At 44.0% G+C, this 18859-nt stretch overlaps 1 protein-coding gene across 2 annotated transcripts in view; it reads right to left on the bottom strand.

Annotated features, from left to right (window-relative positions):
* The window catches only part of CDK1 (cyclin dependent kinase 1), a 93056-nt gene that overhangs the window by 15994 nt on the left and 58203 nt on the right, over window positions 1–18859 (bottom strand). The window contains exon 1 of one of the 2 annotated variants that reach the window (XM_074958840.1): window positions 17687–17858. The exons of the other annotated variant lie outside the window; for it this stretch is intronic. The gene's annotated coding sequence lies outside the window, so the exon portion shown is untranslated. Of the gene's footprint in view, window positions 1–17686; window positions 17859–18859 lie in introns of those variants that run through there. 2 annotated transcript variants of the gene reach the window in all.

The following is an 18859-nucleotide window of genomic DNA, read 5'->3' as shown; positions in this document are numbered from 1 at the left end:
GCACGGGTGGAGACTTGCCAGGCCGTCTACTCGGCAGCCTCTTCTGCCCAGGTCAGCTGAGTCAAGAGCTCTGGCCTGGTGGTCAGGGATGGGTGGCAGGTGAGCTCCCTCCCACCCACGCTTCAGGCCATCTGGCGGAGCACGGGTCTGCTGCTCTATCTCGGTGTTTACCTTTCTGCCACGCATCCGTCTCTGCTGGAGAACTGGCAAGGTTTAGAGGGCAGGATGGCAGAGTGGCTCTGGAGATGGACAGGACTACTCTGGTGCCTCTCCCTCTGAGGGAGGGCAGTGGTGCTCAATCAGCTAGTCCTGTGCATGCTCTGGCACCAGCTCAACACCCTGGTCCTGGCCCCAGGCTTCCTGGCCAACCCCCGGACATTGATTCTGGAGTTCTACTGGCCAGGACTGCACTGGGTCTCTGCAGGGGTCCTCCACCTGTCCCTGGAGGAGGGAGGGCAGAGCCTGAAGTGCCTGTGCACTCAGGTCCACATCTTCCACCTCCAGGCCCTGCAGAGGCTCCTTTATGGTGCCGGTAGTCTAGCATGGAACGTAGAGGTGCACGACTTCCTGCGCCGCTTCTGAGGGCTCCGATACAACCGGCAGCTCCTTTACCTCCATCTGAGAGGTCTTCAGCGAGATCTCTCCAGGTTGCAGGTCTTCTCCCAGGACCTCCTCCACACCTGGAAACTGCTCTCGATGACCAGGTCCATGGCAGCCACCGAGGGGGCAGATCTTCTCATGGAGCCCCTGCTACACAACCCCCAGCTTCGTATGGAGCCCCTGCTACACAACCCCCAGCTCTGTGCGCAGGTGGCGGAGTCCCCCTTGAAGCGCCAGAGGTTGGTCCTGGCAGAAGTCACCAGAGTCAGAGACCTCCTGGACTACGACCAGGGAGACTGGCTGGATCCCCTGACGCTCACTCAACACATGGGGGTCTCCAGCCCTTGTACTCCCCGGCGCGTACTTCAGGAGGTGAGGGCTGCTTTACCGCCCACTGCTTGGGTTTTCCTTGACCAGGTCCTGTGGGAGGGCACCCCCACCCACTCACCACCCTAGGCCCTCCGGACCTTTTCATTAGGCTCCTGCCCCGTGGACCTACCTGGCCATCCCACCCCTTTACCGTGAGCCGGCTGCACGAATTACAGCTAGTTCACTTCCAGACCATGCCAAGAAAACATCTGTACATGCTCATGCTCCACACTCTTCACGTCCTCACCCTTGCGTCCTGCCCCAGCACAAAGTGGCGGGACCTCTGCCACCTCTGGAGGGTGAGGAGCCCTGGTGGGCTAGCCTATATTTCACCCTGGTCCCCAGGCCCGCCGGGGACATCAGCTGGCAGCTCCTTCACAGAGCTGTGAGCATAGGCGTGTACTTGGTGCGGTTCACTCCCATCCCAGACACCTGCCCCTTTTGCGGTGTGAGGGAGGCCCTGGCGCACATATATCTGTAGTGCGCCAGGTTGCAGCTCCTATTCCAGAGCCTCCTAGATATATTATTACGTTTATTATTTCATTTTCCCCCTCACCTTCCCATCTATGCACTCCCTATCCATGGCCCCACAAAGTCGCAGGACCTCCTTGTCAGCGTCCTCCTAGCCCTGGCCAAAATGGCCAGCTACAAAACCAGGGAGCGGAAGTTGGCCAATGGGGTTTGCTGCGACTGTGGTGCCTATTTCTGCTCCTCAGTCCGTTCATGCATCCACTCAGAGTTACTCTGGGCGGTGTTCACAGGCTCTCTTGACACCTTCGAGGAGCAGTGGGCGCTGTCCAGCGTTCTCTGCTCGGTGTCCCCGTCAGGTTCCCTTCGTTTAGTCCTGTGACCTCACTCCTGTTCCTGTTACATCTTTAGTTGTCCCCCGCAATCATTTTAAATCCCGGACCTGTGGATCCTCCCCTTAGGCTGGGGGAGGTCCTTTAGCACTGGATCTCAACTTTCTGGTTCTCAACAGGACCAGCTGCAGCAGCCTTTCCCTTGGATCCTAAAGTCTGACACCTGTGCTGCCAACGAGGTAGTTTCCAAGCTTCCAAGTTTCACAGTTGGTTGTAAACCTCCAGGGCTGGAGTACCCATGGAAAAAAATCATTGGGTGTTTAGCATCCACTGGCAGCCAAGCTCTCCCCTTGCCCCCTGTGCCTCCTGCCTGCCAGTAGCCCCACCAATCAACTCCTCCCCCTCCCTTCCAGTGCCTCTGGCATGCTGTGATCAGCTGTTCAGTGGTGTGCAGGAGGTGCTGGGAGGGAGGGAGAGGAGTGGGAACAGGGCGTATTTGGGGAAGGGGGCAGGAGAGTGGGGCCTTGGGGGAAAGGATGGAGTGGGGGTGGAGCTGGGGGTCAGGAAGAGGCAGGGGTGGGGCTTGGGGGTAGGGGTGGAGTTGGGGCAGGCCTGGGGCAGAGAGTGGGGTTGAGCATCTCCCCTCCCAGGTAGAGAAGCAGTCAGCCCCTATGTCAGGAGTAGCTCTCTTTTAGAATAGTGTCCATCTGCTATTACATAGTATTGTAAAACATTACATCAAAAGTACCTCTAGAAATCAGACCCCTTTGTCTCTTGAGTACCTGCCCTGAACCCCACTACATACCACCAGAATCTTTAAATTGTGCTCTCCCACCATATCAACAGGTATGAGTCCTCTCTGCTACAAGGAGTGAGGCAGTTCTAGCTTTAGACCTAAATGGAGCACAGGGTCTGTTCCAAGAGGTTGAATATAGCTAAACCATAATTAAATTTAACATCTTTGTAGGAGGGGAATAGGAGACCCACCACGGTAACATTTATACTTCAAAAAGAGCAACTACACAAAAATGAGGAGGCCAGTTAAATGAAAATTAAAAGGAACAGTCACAAGAGTGAAGTGCCTGGAAGCTGCATGGAAACTTTTTAAAAACACCATAATAGAGGGTCAAACTACACGCATACCCAAATAATAAGTAAACAAACAATAAGAGGATCAAAAACACCACCATGGCTAAACAGAGTAAAAGAGGTAGTTAGAGACAAAAAGACATCCTTTAAAAATTGGAAGTCAAATCCTACTGAGGAAAATAGAAAGGAGCATAAATTCTGGCAAGTCAAGTGTAAAAATATAATTCGGAAGGCCAAAAAAGAATTTGAAGATCAACTAGCAAAAGACACACTCTGGTGACAAACTAACAGCAAAAAACATTTAAGTACATCAGAAGCAGGAAGTCTGCCAAATAATCAGTGGGGTCACTCACTGAACAAGGTGCTAAAGGAGCATTCAAGGAAAACAAGGCTTTTGTGGAGAAGCTAAATGAATTCTTGACATTAGTCTTTGCTGCAGAGGATGTGAGGGAGATTGCTACACCTGAACCATTTTCTTTTTAGGTGCAAATCTGAGGAATAGTCTCAGGTTGAGATGTCAATAGAGGAGGTTTTGGAAAAAACTGATAAATTAAACAGTAATAGGTCACCAGGAGCAGATGATATTCACCCAAGAGCTCTGATGGAACACAAATATAAAATTACAGAACTACTAACTATGGTATGTAACCTATTGCTTAAATTTGCCTCTGTACCAGATGACTGGTGGATAGCTAATGTGACACTGATTTTAAAAAAGGCTCCAGAGGTGATCCTGCCATTTACAGGCTGGACTTAACTTAAGTACCAGGCAAATTGGTTGAAACTATAGTAAAGAACAGAATTATCAGACACATAGATGAACATGATATGTTGGGGAAGAGTCAACATGGCTTTCTTAAAGGGAAATCATACCTCCTCACTAATCTACTAGAATTCTTTGAGGGTGGTCAACAAGAATGTGGACAAGGGTGATCCAGTGGATATAGTGTATTTGGACTTTCAGAAAGCGTTCCACAAGGTCCCTCACCAAAGGCTCTTAATCAACTAGGGAGTCATTGGGTAAGTGGGAAGGTCCTCTCACGGATCAGTAATTGGTTAAAAGATAGGAAACAAAGGATAAGAATAAATGGTCAGTTTTTACAGTGGAGAGAGGAAATAGCAGGGTCTCCAAAAGATCTATACTGAGACCGGTGCTGTTCAATAAACATATTCATGATCTGAAAAAGGGGTAAACAGTGAGGTGGCAAAGTTTTTAGATGATATAAAGATAGTTAAGTCCAAAGCAGACTGCTAAGAGTTAAAGGGATTTCACAAAACTAGGTGCCTGGGCAAGAAAATGGTGGATGAAATTAAATGTTGATAAATGCAGAATAATGCATGCTGGAAAATATCATCCCAAGTATACATACAAAGTGATGGGGAATAAATTAGCTGTCATCACTCAAGAAAGATCTTGGAGTCATTGTGTGTAGTTCTCTAAATACATCTGCTCAATGTGCAATGGCAGGTTGTTTTGGGGGTTTTTTTTGTTTGGTTTTTTTTTTGACTAACAGAATGTTAGGAACCATTAGGAAAGAGATAGATAATACAACAGATCATAATGCCACTATAACATTAGGAAAGAGATAGATAATACAACAATATCATAATGCCACTATGTAATCCATGGTACACTCACACCTTGAATACTGTGTGCAGTTCTGGTGCCGCATCTCAAAAAAGATGTATTGGAAAAGGTACAGAGAAGGGCAACAAAAATTACTAAGGGCATGGAACAGCTTCCATATGAGGAGAGAGTAAAAATAATGGGACCGTTCAGCTTGGAAAAGAGATGACACATCCTGATATCCTGTGCCTTGGACAGTGGAGGAGAATAACCTCAAATTTAAGTGCTGGCTAATGGAGCTGAATTCATAATCTGGTAAAAGTTTGAAGTTGCCCCACACAGTACCACAGTTTTATGGTATTGCAACAAATTAGGATTTAATTCTTTCCATTGCCCTTCACTTGACGAGGTCATTTAGACCAGTGCATAGTGGGTATAAAATGCTATAATTCTGAGTATACAATTTTATGCCCATTTTGCACTGGTGTAAATTACCACACAAGATGCAGAGCAATGGAGAATCTAGTCCTTGCTTTCAAAAAAGCCATATCTTGAACCCCTGGGAAAATTATATGTCCCACACCTTTGGTTGTAGTGTGTAATATGAAACAGTGTACTGTGGTCTGCAAATTTTTCAGTTTCTCCATCTCCATGTCACCTGCTGTAACTTCAGTGAACTTCAGTCAGTTTCACTTCACCAGTCATCTTTGCTGGTGGTGTAAATAGAGTGCTACAATGTAAGGCAGTGTGAAAATATTGTGTGCAGTAAACCAAAGTCAAGTGCCCAGATCAAAAACCTTTAACCCATATCTTATCTAAATGTGAAGACATAATAAACATGTGCAATCAGTTTCCATAAGGCAGTGCAAATGCGTAAATGGATAACTGCTCAGATAACACGCTAGGCTATTTGCATGTTATGGTAGATATAGTCATATTGGGATTAAGCTAGGCTGTGTAGCTGCAGTTGCTCCTTTTAATCAAGCAAGTCTTTTAGATGTAGATATTATTACCTGCCAAAACATAAATTCATAATTTCTTCTTTCAAGAGTGCTGATTTATAAAATACTGCTGGGACTCACTAAGACAGTTTTAAAGTTGGTACAGGAAATAATGTGATTGTATAAAAGGTCCCTGGAGAACTTGATTCCAATGGAGTCAGAGCCTATGTCTACATAATAGTTAAATAAGGTACTGTGCAAGACACATCGTTTAGTTCCTCTGTTATCTTAATATATTATGTGGTGAGGAATGTGGCTAGAGCAATAGCGTAATAGTTAGGATTCCTGGATTTTATTATTGACTGACTCAACACATGGCCTTGGGATAAATTACTTTAACTGACTCCCTAAAAGTTCCTGTGACAGACTGTACCCCATGTTCACCCTTTTTACATGACTGATACATTTTGTACAAACTATGCCTTGTGAGTGATCATTTGAAAACTCAATCTGCTAAACAGTACTGTCCCTGGTAAAACGTGCATGGCAACATTGTATGTAAAGTTATAAGATTCTACTGTATGACTTTTCTGAGACATTGTCCAAGTTTAGAAAAACAGGCACAAACCAGGTATCAGTATAATCAAATGAACTGTCATAGAATCATAGAATATCAGGGTTGGAAGGGACCTCAGGAGGTCATCTAGTCCAACCCCCTGCTCAAAGCAGGACCAATCCCCAACTAAATCATCCCAGCCAGGGCTTTGTCAAGCCTGACCTTAAAAACCTCAAAGGAAGGAGATTTCACCAGCTCCCTAGATAACATATTCCTCCCCCACTGCAACTTGAGACCATTAGACCTTGTTCTGTCAGACTCCAGGATCATGGATTATCACCTGTTAAGTGGCCATTCTTTGGCAGGAAGAAGGATGTGAGCAAGAACTTTACATATTAGCAATGGAACTGTTGGGGGGGGTTCCTGGTTCCCCAGACCTCCTGTCACCTGAACCCAAGCTAGAGATAATCCTCAGAGAAGGAAAAGATATAATAATGAAAAAGCGAGGCCCCCAAATCACCTCTTTCCCCTCATCTCTACTCATGGCAACTACAATGTTTGAAAGACAAAGGAAGCATCATTGAACTAGGGGAGAGGTCCTTGCTGGGAGGTTTTCCAGCTAGTAGAGACTGCAGAAAGCATATGGGTGAGAAAGACCTTTGCTTTGAATTCATTTTAGCTAGCTAAATTAGGTATTAGTTTGAGTCTTATTTTTCAGTTTCTTTGTAACCAATTCTGACTTTTATGCCTTATTACTTGTAATCACTTAATATTTCCTTCTGTAGTTAATAAACTTGTTTTCTTGTGTGACCGGGGTTCCAGTGGGGGCCAGCTAAGGTCACTCAATTAGTGTTAACTGCAAAGAATCAGGTAGATAATCCCCAAAGCTGGTGGATATTTTCAATACTTAGCTTTACCAAGACAGCATAAAATAGCTTCTTTATTACCTCACTGGTTCTCCAGAAACAGAGTTTCCTTAAAGTAACCCAGCCTCAGGCCTCCATCCAGGTACCCAAGTCAAATACGATGAAGATTTCTGAAAATCTTATTTCATCATATAAAAGAAAAGGTTCTACCAATCCCAAAGGATCGAACACATTACCTCCCAGATTATTGAATATTCCAGATCTTACCCAAATACATGCATACAGCCAATTCTTAACTAAACTACAATTTATTAAAAAAGGAAAGAGGGAGAGTATGGTTAAAAGATCAATATACATACAGACATGAGTTCAATTCTTGAGGTTCAGATTCATAGCAGAGAGGGTGAGCTTTGTAGTTGCAAAGAGTTCTTTCAGAAACAGTTCATAGGTTATAGTTCAATGCTTATATTTCAGGGCAGTCCAGTCAGAACTGGGATCTCATCTTGCGACTCAAACTTCCCCTGATGAAGCTTAAGCAGATCTGAGATAAACAGGATCAGGACCCAAGGATCTTTTATACAATTTCATGTCTTCTTTGACAAGTTGGAGTCCCTCAAAGAATAATAGGCCCTCATTTCCTAAGCATAGTCATTAATTATTCACACAGATTAACATAAGGCAATTTATCCATTAGGCAGTCTATCAACAGTACTTAGCTATATGAATTAACATAAGACAATCGCCTGTTCCTCCACCATTCGCTATACAGTTCAAAGAGAGATGCATACAGAGATATCCCGTGATTACAATTCATTTAAATGCTAGGATATTCTTTTGATTTCTGAATTATCAGAATACAGCATAGACAGGGACTGTTGATTACATTGTTGACCACTACCCATACATATGTAAATGCACAAAAACACAAACATTATCTCCCCACATGTCTTTAAAGGTCGGCTTTGGGTTAGTTAGCCTGCAAGCTGTTTAACCCTTTCTGTCCATAAGTTATATTTTGTATAAGATTTGCTGAAATTATATAGCAGTGATAGCAACAATGGTTTGCATAATTATATTTTAATAGGACAACGTCACATATTGTTTTATCTAAACCAGTGTGTTTGGACTGAAGTATTTGGGAACCTCCATTCTGAGGTAACAGGGTTTGTGCATATAATTTTCTATTAATGAAATGACTGACTTTCTATAAGCTTGTATTGTCCAGAAGGAGAGAGCTGGGCAGTATGGGATGCAGATTTCTGGGGGAAGGTCTGGGACTGTGAGTTTGCTGGTGTTTCCCTGTATGTAATTCAGGAGTGGTTAGCTCAGACAATATAGCTTGCATGTAAATTACTCCTAAAGGCTGTACGTGAGCAGTGCTAGGACAGGTTGCTCTCACAGTGAAGCAGCATAAAAGGTACCCCAGGTTGGAGAAGTGAGGGGATACAGCTGTCCAGATTGTACCCTAGGGAATGTCACAGTACCTATCTGTAAAATGGGTATAATAATACATACATACATACATACCTCAGTGAGCAGTTATGAGACTGTTTTTAGAATGTATTTTGAGATCCTCGGATGAAGGAAGACAAAAGTGCAAACTATTATTAAGGATAAACTTGACAAATTTTGCCATGTTCTTCATATAGGACACCAGGAGCGTTGAATTCACAGAAATATTCCATAAGCATAGTGTCGGAGCCCTTACCTAAAAAGCTAGATACCTATAGTCTATTTTCCAAACAAAAGCATAGCTAGCTCATATAGTCATTTATGATTCTGTAGTAGAATTATTTTGAGGGAAAGGAGGCCATTCTGGATAGGTTGCTCAGACTTCCACTAGAGGGTAGTACAGACAAATACTAAATATGAACACAAAATTACATTTATTTTTTATATTGAGTGGTAACGAAGCTGGCTTCAGACTCATAAGTACACAACTTGCCTATTGGTAGTGTTGATAATGCTAAAATTACACTATCAAAGGCTGATGATTATGGGTATTGTATCATTTTAAAGGAATACCAGCAACTTGAAAATACTATTTTCAAATATAAAGTTCTATTACTTAGAAACCACAGTGAGAAATTCATTTTCAAGCAGGGTTTGCAATTCTCTAGTTTCTGTGCAGGTTTGCTGACGCACCCTGGTGCTTGCTCTTCAAATGCACCAGTACCGTGCTGTCATTGGACCGATGTATTGCTCAGGAAGCCAAGTGCCTTCTGTCCCATTCACTCTATAGAGTGTGTAAGGAGAGCAATTACTCCAGCTTCTGTGTTAGATATGTCAGCGTGAATAAAGGCAACAGATTATTGCTTTAACTCACTGTTAAATACCATTTTGGGGAGAAGGGCACACCTGTCTCCATAGCATTGAGTAGGGGTGGGTTGGCCTCCCTGCAACTGCACTTGGGGAGGAGTGGGAAGCTACCTCTGCAAAAGTATCTCCCACAGATGATATTCTGAGGGGGTCTGCCAGTATCTCTTGGGGTGATCTTTTGAGATGTCTCTGCTTCTCCTGGCTGATCCTCCCGACTTTGTTCTCAGTCAGCAAGATTCCTGTACCCTCCTCTCCAATTAAATCATCTATCCTTCAATTTTAGGGCTTGCAATCTCTTGGCTGTTTTCTTGGAGGCAGCATGATGTAGTACTATTACCCCTTTCTGCCTCCATTTCCTTCTCTGTACTCTTCCCTTTATAGCAGGTCCTGTTTTCTCTATTGGTTGCAGCTGTCGGTGCCTGCATACATGATTGACAGCTCTGGCAGCTGCACGGGGTGTGATCAAGCTGCTGGCTTGTAAATCGGAGAGACTCTCCTCTGCCCTTTCTAGGTTCAGTATGGGGTTTGAAGACTCCCATTACATATCCTCCCCTGCAAGGCCAAGGCTTGGCCTTGGCTGGTGTAGGCTACTTCCCTGAACAGAATATCAGTGCTGCAATGCAAACTTCCTGTCTGGTGCTGCATCTGAAAGGCATATGGCTATAGCAACAGGTACCATCACATTATCCTTGGATTTGTCTTTTATTTATCACATGTAGTCAGCGCAAGGGAGCATGATCAATAACTAGTGTGAACTCATTTTCTAGGAGATAGTACTGCAGGTTCTTTATTGCCCATTTGGCAGCCAAGTACTCTTCCCCCCCCCCCCCTCTTATCACTGATATACTTTCTTGTGGAGAAGAGTTTCCAGTTATATACTGTCAGGTGTTCTCTATCTATCTCTTGAGAAAGGACTGCCCCTAGAACTACCTCCAATGTGTTTATCTGTAGCATGAATTCCTTTTTGACGTTTGAGCTATATAGCAGTGTGTGTCTGCAGAGTATGGCCTTGAGTTTTTGAAAGGCACTCTTGCAGGTGGCTGTTCACAGCACCCTAGTTAGGTCAGTTAGCAGGGACACTATATGGTGGCAAAATGGGGTATGAACTGGCGGTAACAGCCAGCTAAGCCTAAAAAGGCATGCATTTGCCTTTGGTCATAGGGATCGTGTATGCCTAAGGCATGAACTTTACCCACTAAGGGGTAGACTTGTCCTCCTTCAACTCAGTGGCTTAGGTAACAGGCTTCTTCCTTTCCTACTGCACATTTAGCAGGCTTTGCCATTAACCCAGCTTCTCTCAGTGACTGGAGAACAGCAGCTAGATGAGAATCTCAATCCTTGTTATAGATAACTATGCTGTGTAAGTATGCCACTGCATGTTGATTGTGCTATCGGAGTAATCTGTTAATCAAATGTTGAAAAGTGGCTGCCACCCCATGTAACCCAAAGGGCATGGCCTTAAAATGAAATATGCTGAGTGGCACAGAGAAAGTTGTCTTCTCCTAGGAATACAGTGTTAAGGGGATCTGCCAACACCCTTTTGTCAAATTCAAAGTGGTGATGTATTGGGATTCTCCCAGTGGGTCTAGGAGTTCATGGCATGGCTTGTGGCATGGGGTAGGCATTACATTTGGAAACTGAGTTCACTTTTCTGAAATCTACACACAAACATAGTGAGCCATCTGGCTTTGGGACAAGCACAAAAAGGCTCCTCCAGTCCCTCTGGGATTCTTCTATCACTTTAAATTCTAACATGGTCTTGATCTCTTCCTCGATGGCCCCCACCCCCTCAACTTGCTGGGGATTGGTCAGAGCCCTTCCCATGTTACCTTATGGGGTTCTGTATTAGTGTGATACTGTGCCAGGAACACCTTCCTACGGAGAGCTGAGAATACCTGTGGGAAAGTGGTCACCAGCTGGAGTGCCCATTCCCTTTGCTTATGGTTTAGGTTCTTTCCAAGGGGTACTGGGCTTTCTTTTAGGCAGTCATTAACTTGGAGTCCTAGTACCAGTTCCTCAGGATATGGTGTGACGAAAAGGTTTTACGTGGCTTTTTCCAGGACTTCAGTAAGTTTGTGGTAAATTTGTGGTTTGTTTTTCTTCCTTGGTTGTCTGATCAAGTAGTCTACAGTCCCCACTTTCTTTACAGCCTAATAAGGGCCTTGCCACATGTCTACTAACTTTGATTCCAAGCTTGGAAGAAGTAACAGGACTCTGACGCCTGGCTGAAAGACACGCATCCATCCTTTATTATGCTTTCATTATTGTTCCTGTGCTTCTTTGAGATTTTTATCCAGTGTATGCCCCCATAGCCTCCAGTCTCTCACATAACTATAAAACATACTGCAATATGTTGTCCGCTCTCTGTGCATGGCTTTCCCAGGTTTCCTATACCAGGTTGAGTTTGGCCATTGGTTGTCCTCCATATAGCAGTTTGAAGGGCAAAAACCATGTTGACACTTGGGGCACCTCTCTGATAGCGTAGAGTAAGGCTGGGAGTAGTTGTTCCCAGTGTCAGGGATCCTGGGCAATGAATTTCTTGAGTATTCTCTTGAGTGTCAGAATCTTTCTACTAGAGCATATATGGATTTGCATAATACTTTGATTTTTAATAGTTCCCAAACTTCTTTCACCAGCCAGGATGTGAAATTTGTCCCCTGGTCCGTCAGGACTTCTTTGGAAAACGCTACCTACACAAAGACCTTCAGCAGCTCGTTAACGATAATCTTAGGATTTGTAGACTGGAGTGGTATAGCTTCCCAGTATCTGATGGCACGGTCCATGACGACTAGTATATGCTGAAGTCCAGAGGTGCCCTTCTCTAGGGGACCTGTAACATCAACTCCAATTTCTTCGAAGGTAGTCTTCTTCAAGGTAGCCCACAAGATTCCCTTAGAAGCCATTAATTGGCATTCGGGACATGATGCACAGAAATTCTCGACTTCCTTTTGTCCAGGTGCCTTTAAGAATAGGGCTAGGAGCCTAGACTGCATCTTGTCCTCCCCAAGATGTCCCGCACATGGGTTTGCATGTGCCAGATGTAGTAATTTGTGGCAATATACCTGAGGTACTAGCAGTTGTCAATATCGTGTCTGCTTGTCTTGATCAATGCAATGTAGCAAGTCTGAACGAAAACAAACTCTTAAACCTCAGCTTTTTTCATGAACCAGAATTCTTATTTTTTCTGCCATGCCACCCCTACCAAGCCTATTCTGGTTTCACTTCCCCTAACCTTTGTCTGTCTAGCCTTAGCTTGTGAGGTCCTTAAGACAGGAACCATGCCCTCTTTTCAGTCTGGAAAGTGCCGGAAAGTACCCCACTGAGTATGACCATAAGCAAACAGTAAATATAGTAATACTGAGAGAAGATTGCATCACTGTCAAAAGTATCTGAAGGGATAGTAAAAGGATCTAGCATTGAACTTGTTCACACCAGGTCCATAATTTGAAATAGAGGTTTAATTACATTTTCTAAATGTTTCACAAGATGGTAGATTGGCTGCTTCCATTAAATTCAATAGACTTGCATATGTAAAATTTCTTGCAGCACCTTGGAAATTTAATATTAATTGCCATTTTGGTTACATGAATGGGAAATAGTAACATACTAAAATTGTGCACCTCAAACTCCTTTTCATTTTAGTTGAAAATTTCGGTGCAGAAGGAATGCATGAACCAACCCATAATACCATATTATAGTATGGGAGATGTATCTGTGGATAAGAATCCAATGTAATCCTCTGAACAACACTCTTCTTTTCTGACTAGAGGGCAGCTGCAAGAGTCAATATAGTCTTGTCTTTTATATATTAATTATATTCTCCTCAGCAATGGCATTTCTGTAAAGTAAAGAGAAGTGTATTCTGTTGTTTAAACCACATTATTATTTAAAGACGTTTGACTCATTTATGAATATTAATTTGGGTATTTAAAATAGATTGTGTTCATTGTACTCAAAATAGCAGAGAAACACAACCAATTGCTTTTTTGCTTTAAAATAAATTACAAAGAGAAGAACACTGCTGTTAGTATGTCATAATACCCTAAGTCTCTCCTACTGTATTTTTGTATGTCTATATGTACTGCAGTGCAGCATCATAGCTGTACTGATATAGCTGTGTCGCTGTAGCATGTGTGGTGAAGATGCTCTATACTGACAGGAGAGAGCTCTCCCATTGGCATAAAAAAACCCAACTCTGCTAGCGGCATAAGCTATGGCAGTGGGAGAAGTTCTCCTGCTGATGTTGTGCTGTGCACACATATGCTTATGTCAGTATAACTTATGTTGTTCGGGGTGGGGGGGGAGGGAGAAGAATGAATGGGGAATATTCACGCCCCTGAGTGACAGGAGTTTTGCTGACGTAGACTGTAGTGTAGACATAACCTAAGCTACATTTTAGGAAAGCAATATCATGTTACAGTGCTGGTCTCTCTTTAATGTATAGCTCCAGTATACACTTAATTGATTACTTTAACCTATTAAGTGCCTCTGGCTATGAAGGGACAGTTCCGGATATCAGATTTTGTTTTTCATGTATTGTACTAGCTTTTTCACATCTTGCCAGTAAAACAAGAAAAAATAATCTATTTCCTGAAAAGGGTATGAAAGTAAGCAAAAAAGATGGAAGCTGGAAAGAAGCAACTTTAGTCCCATGTCATTAAATTTAGCTATGTTCTATAACTCATCCAAAACTATTTGAATTTGAGATAGAATGAGCACTGAGTAGTTCACTGTACATTACACTGTGATTATAGTGTATACTGTACTAACCTAGGGAGAAGCCAGGCAATAACACAAGTAAATTAACTGATTAAAATACTATATACAGAGTCTTAATTTAAAATAGATTAAATGTGTATTAGAGGAAATGTTTTTGCCTGCTTAGTTTATTCATGTGTCTGTAACTCAAGGGTGAAATCTTGGCTCCATGGAGGTCAGTGGAAGTTTTGCCAGCATGACTGCTTCTACACTAGTGCTTTTGCTGGCATTGCTATAGTGTAAAAAAATCACATCCCTAACCGACATAGCTATGCTGGCAAAACTTTTAAGTGGAGACCTGGTATTATTCTTGGGAGTTCAGGGTAAAAATTAAGGGGCAGGTGTGGTGGACATTGTTTGTGGCTGAGATAACATAGCGTTAAGTGCACCTTCTAAAAATAAAGTGCTGAGCTCTAAACTCCTCTCCTTAATCTTATTCCTTCTTTTAGGCAGGAATAACTCAGTAGCTGTGCAGCATAGCTCCTATTATTATTGCAGGTTTGGCTTCCCCTGCTTCTTTGACCTGCTCATCACTTCTTGTCTTATGTTTATACACCACACTCTGTGTGACAGTGTTGTGCAGGATCAAATGCACTATGGTAGCATGTATAAATCCCATACAGTGTTTGGCATAGACTGGATTAAATTCCTTCATTGAAATAAGGGAAGTGAATTTTTCTTCCCCCAAGGTACAGTTCCAACTGCCAAGAATGGATGCATGTTTTTCCAGATGAGTCAACTGAGATGAAAATCTATGGGCTCTATTTAGCTGATTTGGATATAAGCAAACTTACACCCTGGTCTGCTTATTGCTGGTTTAGCACATGTGGATCTGACAAAAATTGCCAAGTCCCAATGAACACTGCAGGTAGGATGGGAACAGGCTTTTCTTATAAATCTGAAGAGTGTAACTTCTGTAATTTAAGTTATAAAGTTACTTTGTTTCATGATCTGAAAATAAGACAACTAAACCCTGAATGCTTTCATTCTGCACCTCTTTCCCTAAGGGTGATATTATTGTCCAAGGATATACACACAAGGTAGGAGTAAAGACTTGGGGGCGGGGGGAGATTATTCTGGTGCTCATGAAAGACTGACCCTAACAGTGACTTTTTGAGATGGAAAGACATTAAGTTGACAGTCTGAGACCTGGTCTAAACTATGAACTTGTTGCTCAGGTGTGTGGAAAAATCACACTTGTGATGCAAAAACAATGAGGAATCCGGTGGCACCTTAAAGACTAACAGATTTATTTGGGCAGAAGCTTTCGTGGGTAAAAAACCCACTTCTTCTCGTTGTTTTTGTGGATACAGACTAACACGGCTACCCCTCTGATACTTGTAATGCAGTTATACCGACTAAACTCCTGGTGTAGACAGCGCTATGTTGATGGTAGCTCTTCTCCTGTCAACATTGCTCTTGAGGAGGATAAGTACCTATGCTGATGGGAGAAGCTCTCCCAGCTGGGTAGGTAGCTTCTTCACTAAATGCTACAATGGCACAGCTGGAGTGCTGTAAGTGTAGACAAGCTCTGAGACCACAATATATCAAGCTTACACAACTGAAAATAAGTGATGGACTAGAGTGCTAGTGTGTACTCTAGTCTAGTACATATGGATGCACTGTACTGGTGCTGTTTGTTTATACCATTGCAACCCTACCAGGGGTTCATTTCTGTAATCTAGAGACAGCCTATATGTATCATTATGGTTCAATACTGTTCATTTGGCTGGGTAGACAGGACTGGCAGTTAATAAGAAAGCAGCCAAAAAACCCAGTTTCCCACAAACACTTCCGCTTAGTGCGTAACTTTACATGCATCAGTAGCTTCACTGACTTAATACATAAATGTCTTCAGGATTCTGGCCTAAGGTGGTAGAGGACTACTGAATTAGGTTATGTGCAACAAAATTCCACTGTAAATGAATGTTTAATAAAGTAAACTGTTTATTTAAACTCTGTATCACTGTTAATTCTTCTTAACAATTATTCATATTACCAGAACACATAGGAGTCAGTCATGGAACAGGACCTTACTGTGCTAGGAACTGTACAAACACAGAAGAAAAAGTTGGTCCCTATCCTAAAGAACTTAAAATTCTTAGGAACAAACTAAGCTGTAATACAACCCAGAAATGAACTGGAACATCAGAACCAAGCCTCTGAGAGGAACAAGAAAATGCAACAGACAAGATAGAGAGATCCAAATCCACAGCACAGCCATTTTCAGTTGTAGCTTTTTCAATACCTTGCATCGTCATACCCTGCTTGTAAATTGTTATATATATTTATGATTATGATGAAATATTACTCAGTTTAATTTTTAAAAATTCCAAAGAAGAGATTTTTAAAAAGCATAATTCAAAACAAATAAGTGAATGTTTTAAGAGGCACCACTTTTGGTATGTAATTCTACACTTTGTGCTTTATATCCTATAATCTTGATAAACTTTTCCAGACCATGACTCAGACTACATCATATATATTATGAACAACTATCAGCTGCTAATTTTGTACATGAACACTTGTTACTGATAATGTATTTTAACATTACTCTTCCAGTAGTGTGAGGTTCAATTTTCTTTTACAGAAAATGTATTAATCACTATACTATTTATAAAAAGAACAGGAGTACTTGTGTCACCTTAGAGACTAACATTTATTTGAGCATAAGCTTTCGTGGGCTAAAACCCACTAATTCATATTTGTTAGTCTCTAAAGTGCCACAAGTACTCCTGTTCTTTTTGCAAATACAGACTAACAGGGCTGCTACTCTGAATACTATTTATAGTGAATAATCAATAATCACTATTTAAAAACACGTAAGGAGTAAATCTTCCCAAAGGGCTACAGCTTAGTCTCCTTTTTATGGGTTCAAGGTGTTCTCACAAACTTTGCACCATGAAAACTGAAAGAGGAGTAGAATATTGAATGCTTGCACCTGTAACTGCCCAATTTGCCTTCATAATACAGTAATCCCAAGCAAAAGAACTGCACTCACAGTCTTTTCCAGGTGCAAAAAAAAGGGGACTGTAAATTAAATTTTGTAATCACAGTTTTCAGCAGCAAAAGGAAAACTGTCCACTTGAAAAATTGCCCTTAATAGCCCTTAACTAAGCAGATGCTTTTGTGGCATGTTTCCCCCACCCCAGCAAGCAAAGTAAGAAAGCTGGTACATTGTAGCAGGGTTTTATTTCCATGTGCTTTTGTTTTTGACTGAGAACAACTTTGTATCTGGCTAGTTTTGTGTAATAAGCCACTCTACCCAGGGGGACAATCAACGAAGAGAACTGAAACAGTCTCTCCATTTCAAATGGCCAGGTGCAACTACTTGCCATGTCCTAACTGTGCTCTACAGGCCTCCACATCACCGACTCGGGCTGCTTTCTGTCCTGGCCGTAGGCAGGGCTGAGTGACCTAGTGCTAGGCCTCTGCGCTGTGCAGTCTACAGGGCTTTGTTTGGAAGTCTCTCTTCGGAACAGCACACCGCAGTGTACAGGGCTGGGGCGGTCTTTCAAGCAGCCCCTGAGCAAACACACCGACCCTTCGCTAACTTTCCCGCTTCTCTGCCGCTCCCATCCATTGCAGCTGGCTTGGCAAAGGGCACCTGCGATGGAGCCATCCTCGCTCTCCTCCAGCAGGAGCGTCTAGCTCCCGGCTCTGCCGTTTGCGCCCCTCTACTCAGCGCAAACTTCCTGGGCCGCGCACCTTTCCCTTCCCCCGAGCGCTTCACCTTTGCGCCGCGCGCTAAGCCGCGCCCCGTTTCCCGGCAAGCGGGGCGGGGCGGGGCCGGCCCCGTGCTCCGGAGCCTGGAAACTTACCCCTGCAGGAGAAACGCGCTCAGGCGACGCGGCCGCGGTACCTGACCCAGCCGCTCCCCCTCCGCCTGGCAGGGGTGGAGACCTGGGGCAGCTCTCGCCCGCGGCGCGGCGGCAAAGCCCGAGCCCGGGGAGCTAGCGCCGGAGTCCGAGGGACTGCGAAGTGAGAGCCAAGCGCAGCCCCGCCCCGCCAGCCAAGCTGAGCAGGAGGGGAGGTGGGGAAAGCGCCTAGGAGCCCCCCCAACATGGCCTCCTCCTCTCCCCCAGGCGGGGCGAGCGGAGGCGCGGATCAGGTGAGCCCGCAGCCTTCTCGCCCCTTGCGCCTGTCCATCGCTCGCGGTCCCCCTTTTCGCTCCCTTCACCGCCTCTCGCTCTCTTCTGGGCTTGCGTCCCGGTGCCCCGCTCGGAGCGTTGCTGGGGCCGAGGGACTGCCGCACACCTGGCTGGCAGGGCTAGCCGGGGGCGCCGAGCAGAAGTGGGGCTGTTTGTCCCGGCAGGACGGGGGTAACTCCGAAGCGATCCGCGAAGGGAGGGGTGGTCGGTTGCAGTCGCTGAGGGTGGTTAGCGCAGGTTTGGCGGGAGTGTGCTAAAGGCGCTCTCACCTGCAAATGCAAAGAATCCTGAACGGCCTGAGGGACTGAAAGGTGCTGACTGCAGCCTGGGGCTTGGATGCCACTGGGTGAAGTGAGAAAAGAACTTGCTGACTGTGTAAGAACTAGTGTTTCTGCTCTAGAATATGAACATTGTAGTAAATGAAATACGGAGGGACTTGGAAATCCTGGCGTCCTCTTTTGCTTCACGCTTGTTTCTCTTTCAAATCAAATGCTGACTGTGCTGTGTTCCGCTCCTAACTTGCATGGCGAGTAATGCTGAGAGAGGAAGGTGCTTTTCGATATGTTTGTGGCAGGTTGGTGGTAATAAACAACTGGAAAGTGAAATGGTCTGGAGAGGGTCATTCTCCAAGTGTGGGCTGCACCACTTCAAAATGACTTTTTTCTTGGAGTCTTGCTCTTTATCGAAAGGAGACATGCGCTAACGCAGTACAACTGAGTGCACTGGTGTACGCGTTTTGCAATACCATAAAACTTCTCCTTTGTTGGACTCTACATTCCTAATGAGTTCAGTTCCCCATATGTCAAACCTATTTTTCATACAGTATCAAATCATATTTTGCAA

The sequence above is a fragment of the Natator depressus genome, chromosome 7 (assembly GCF_965152275.1).
Source record: "Natator depressus isolate rNatDep1 chromosome 7, rNatDep2.hap1, whole genome shotgun sequence".
In the NCBI taxonomy this organism is placed as follows: Eukaryota; Metazoa; Chordata; order Testudines; family Cheloniidae; genus Natator; species Natator depressus.
Note: the sequence above shows the minus strand (reverse complement) of the source record. Positions and strands in the feature narration are given on the sequence as shown.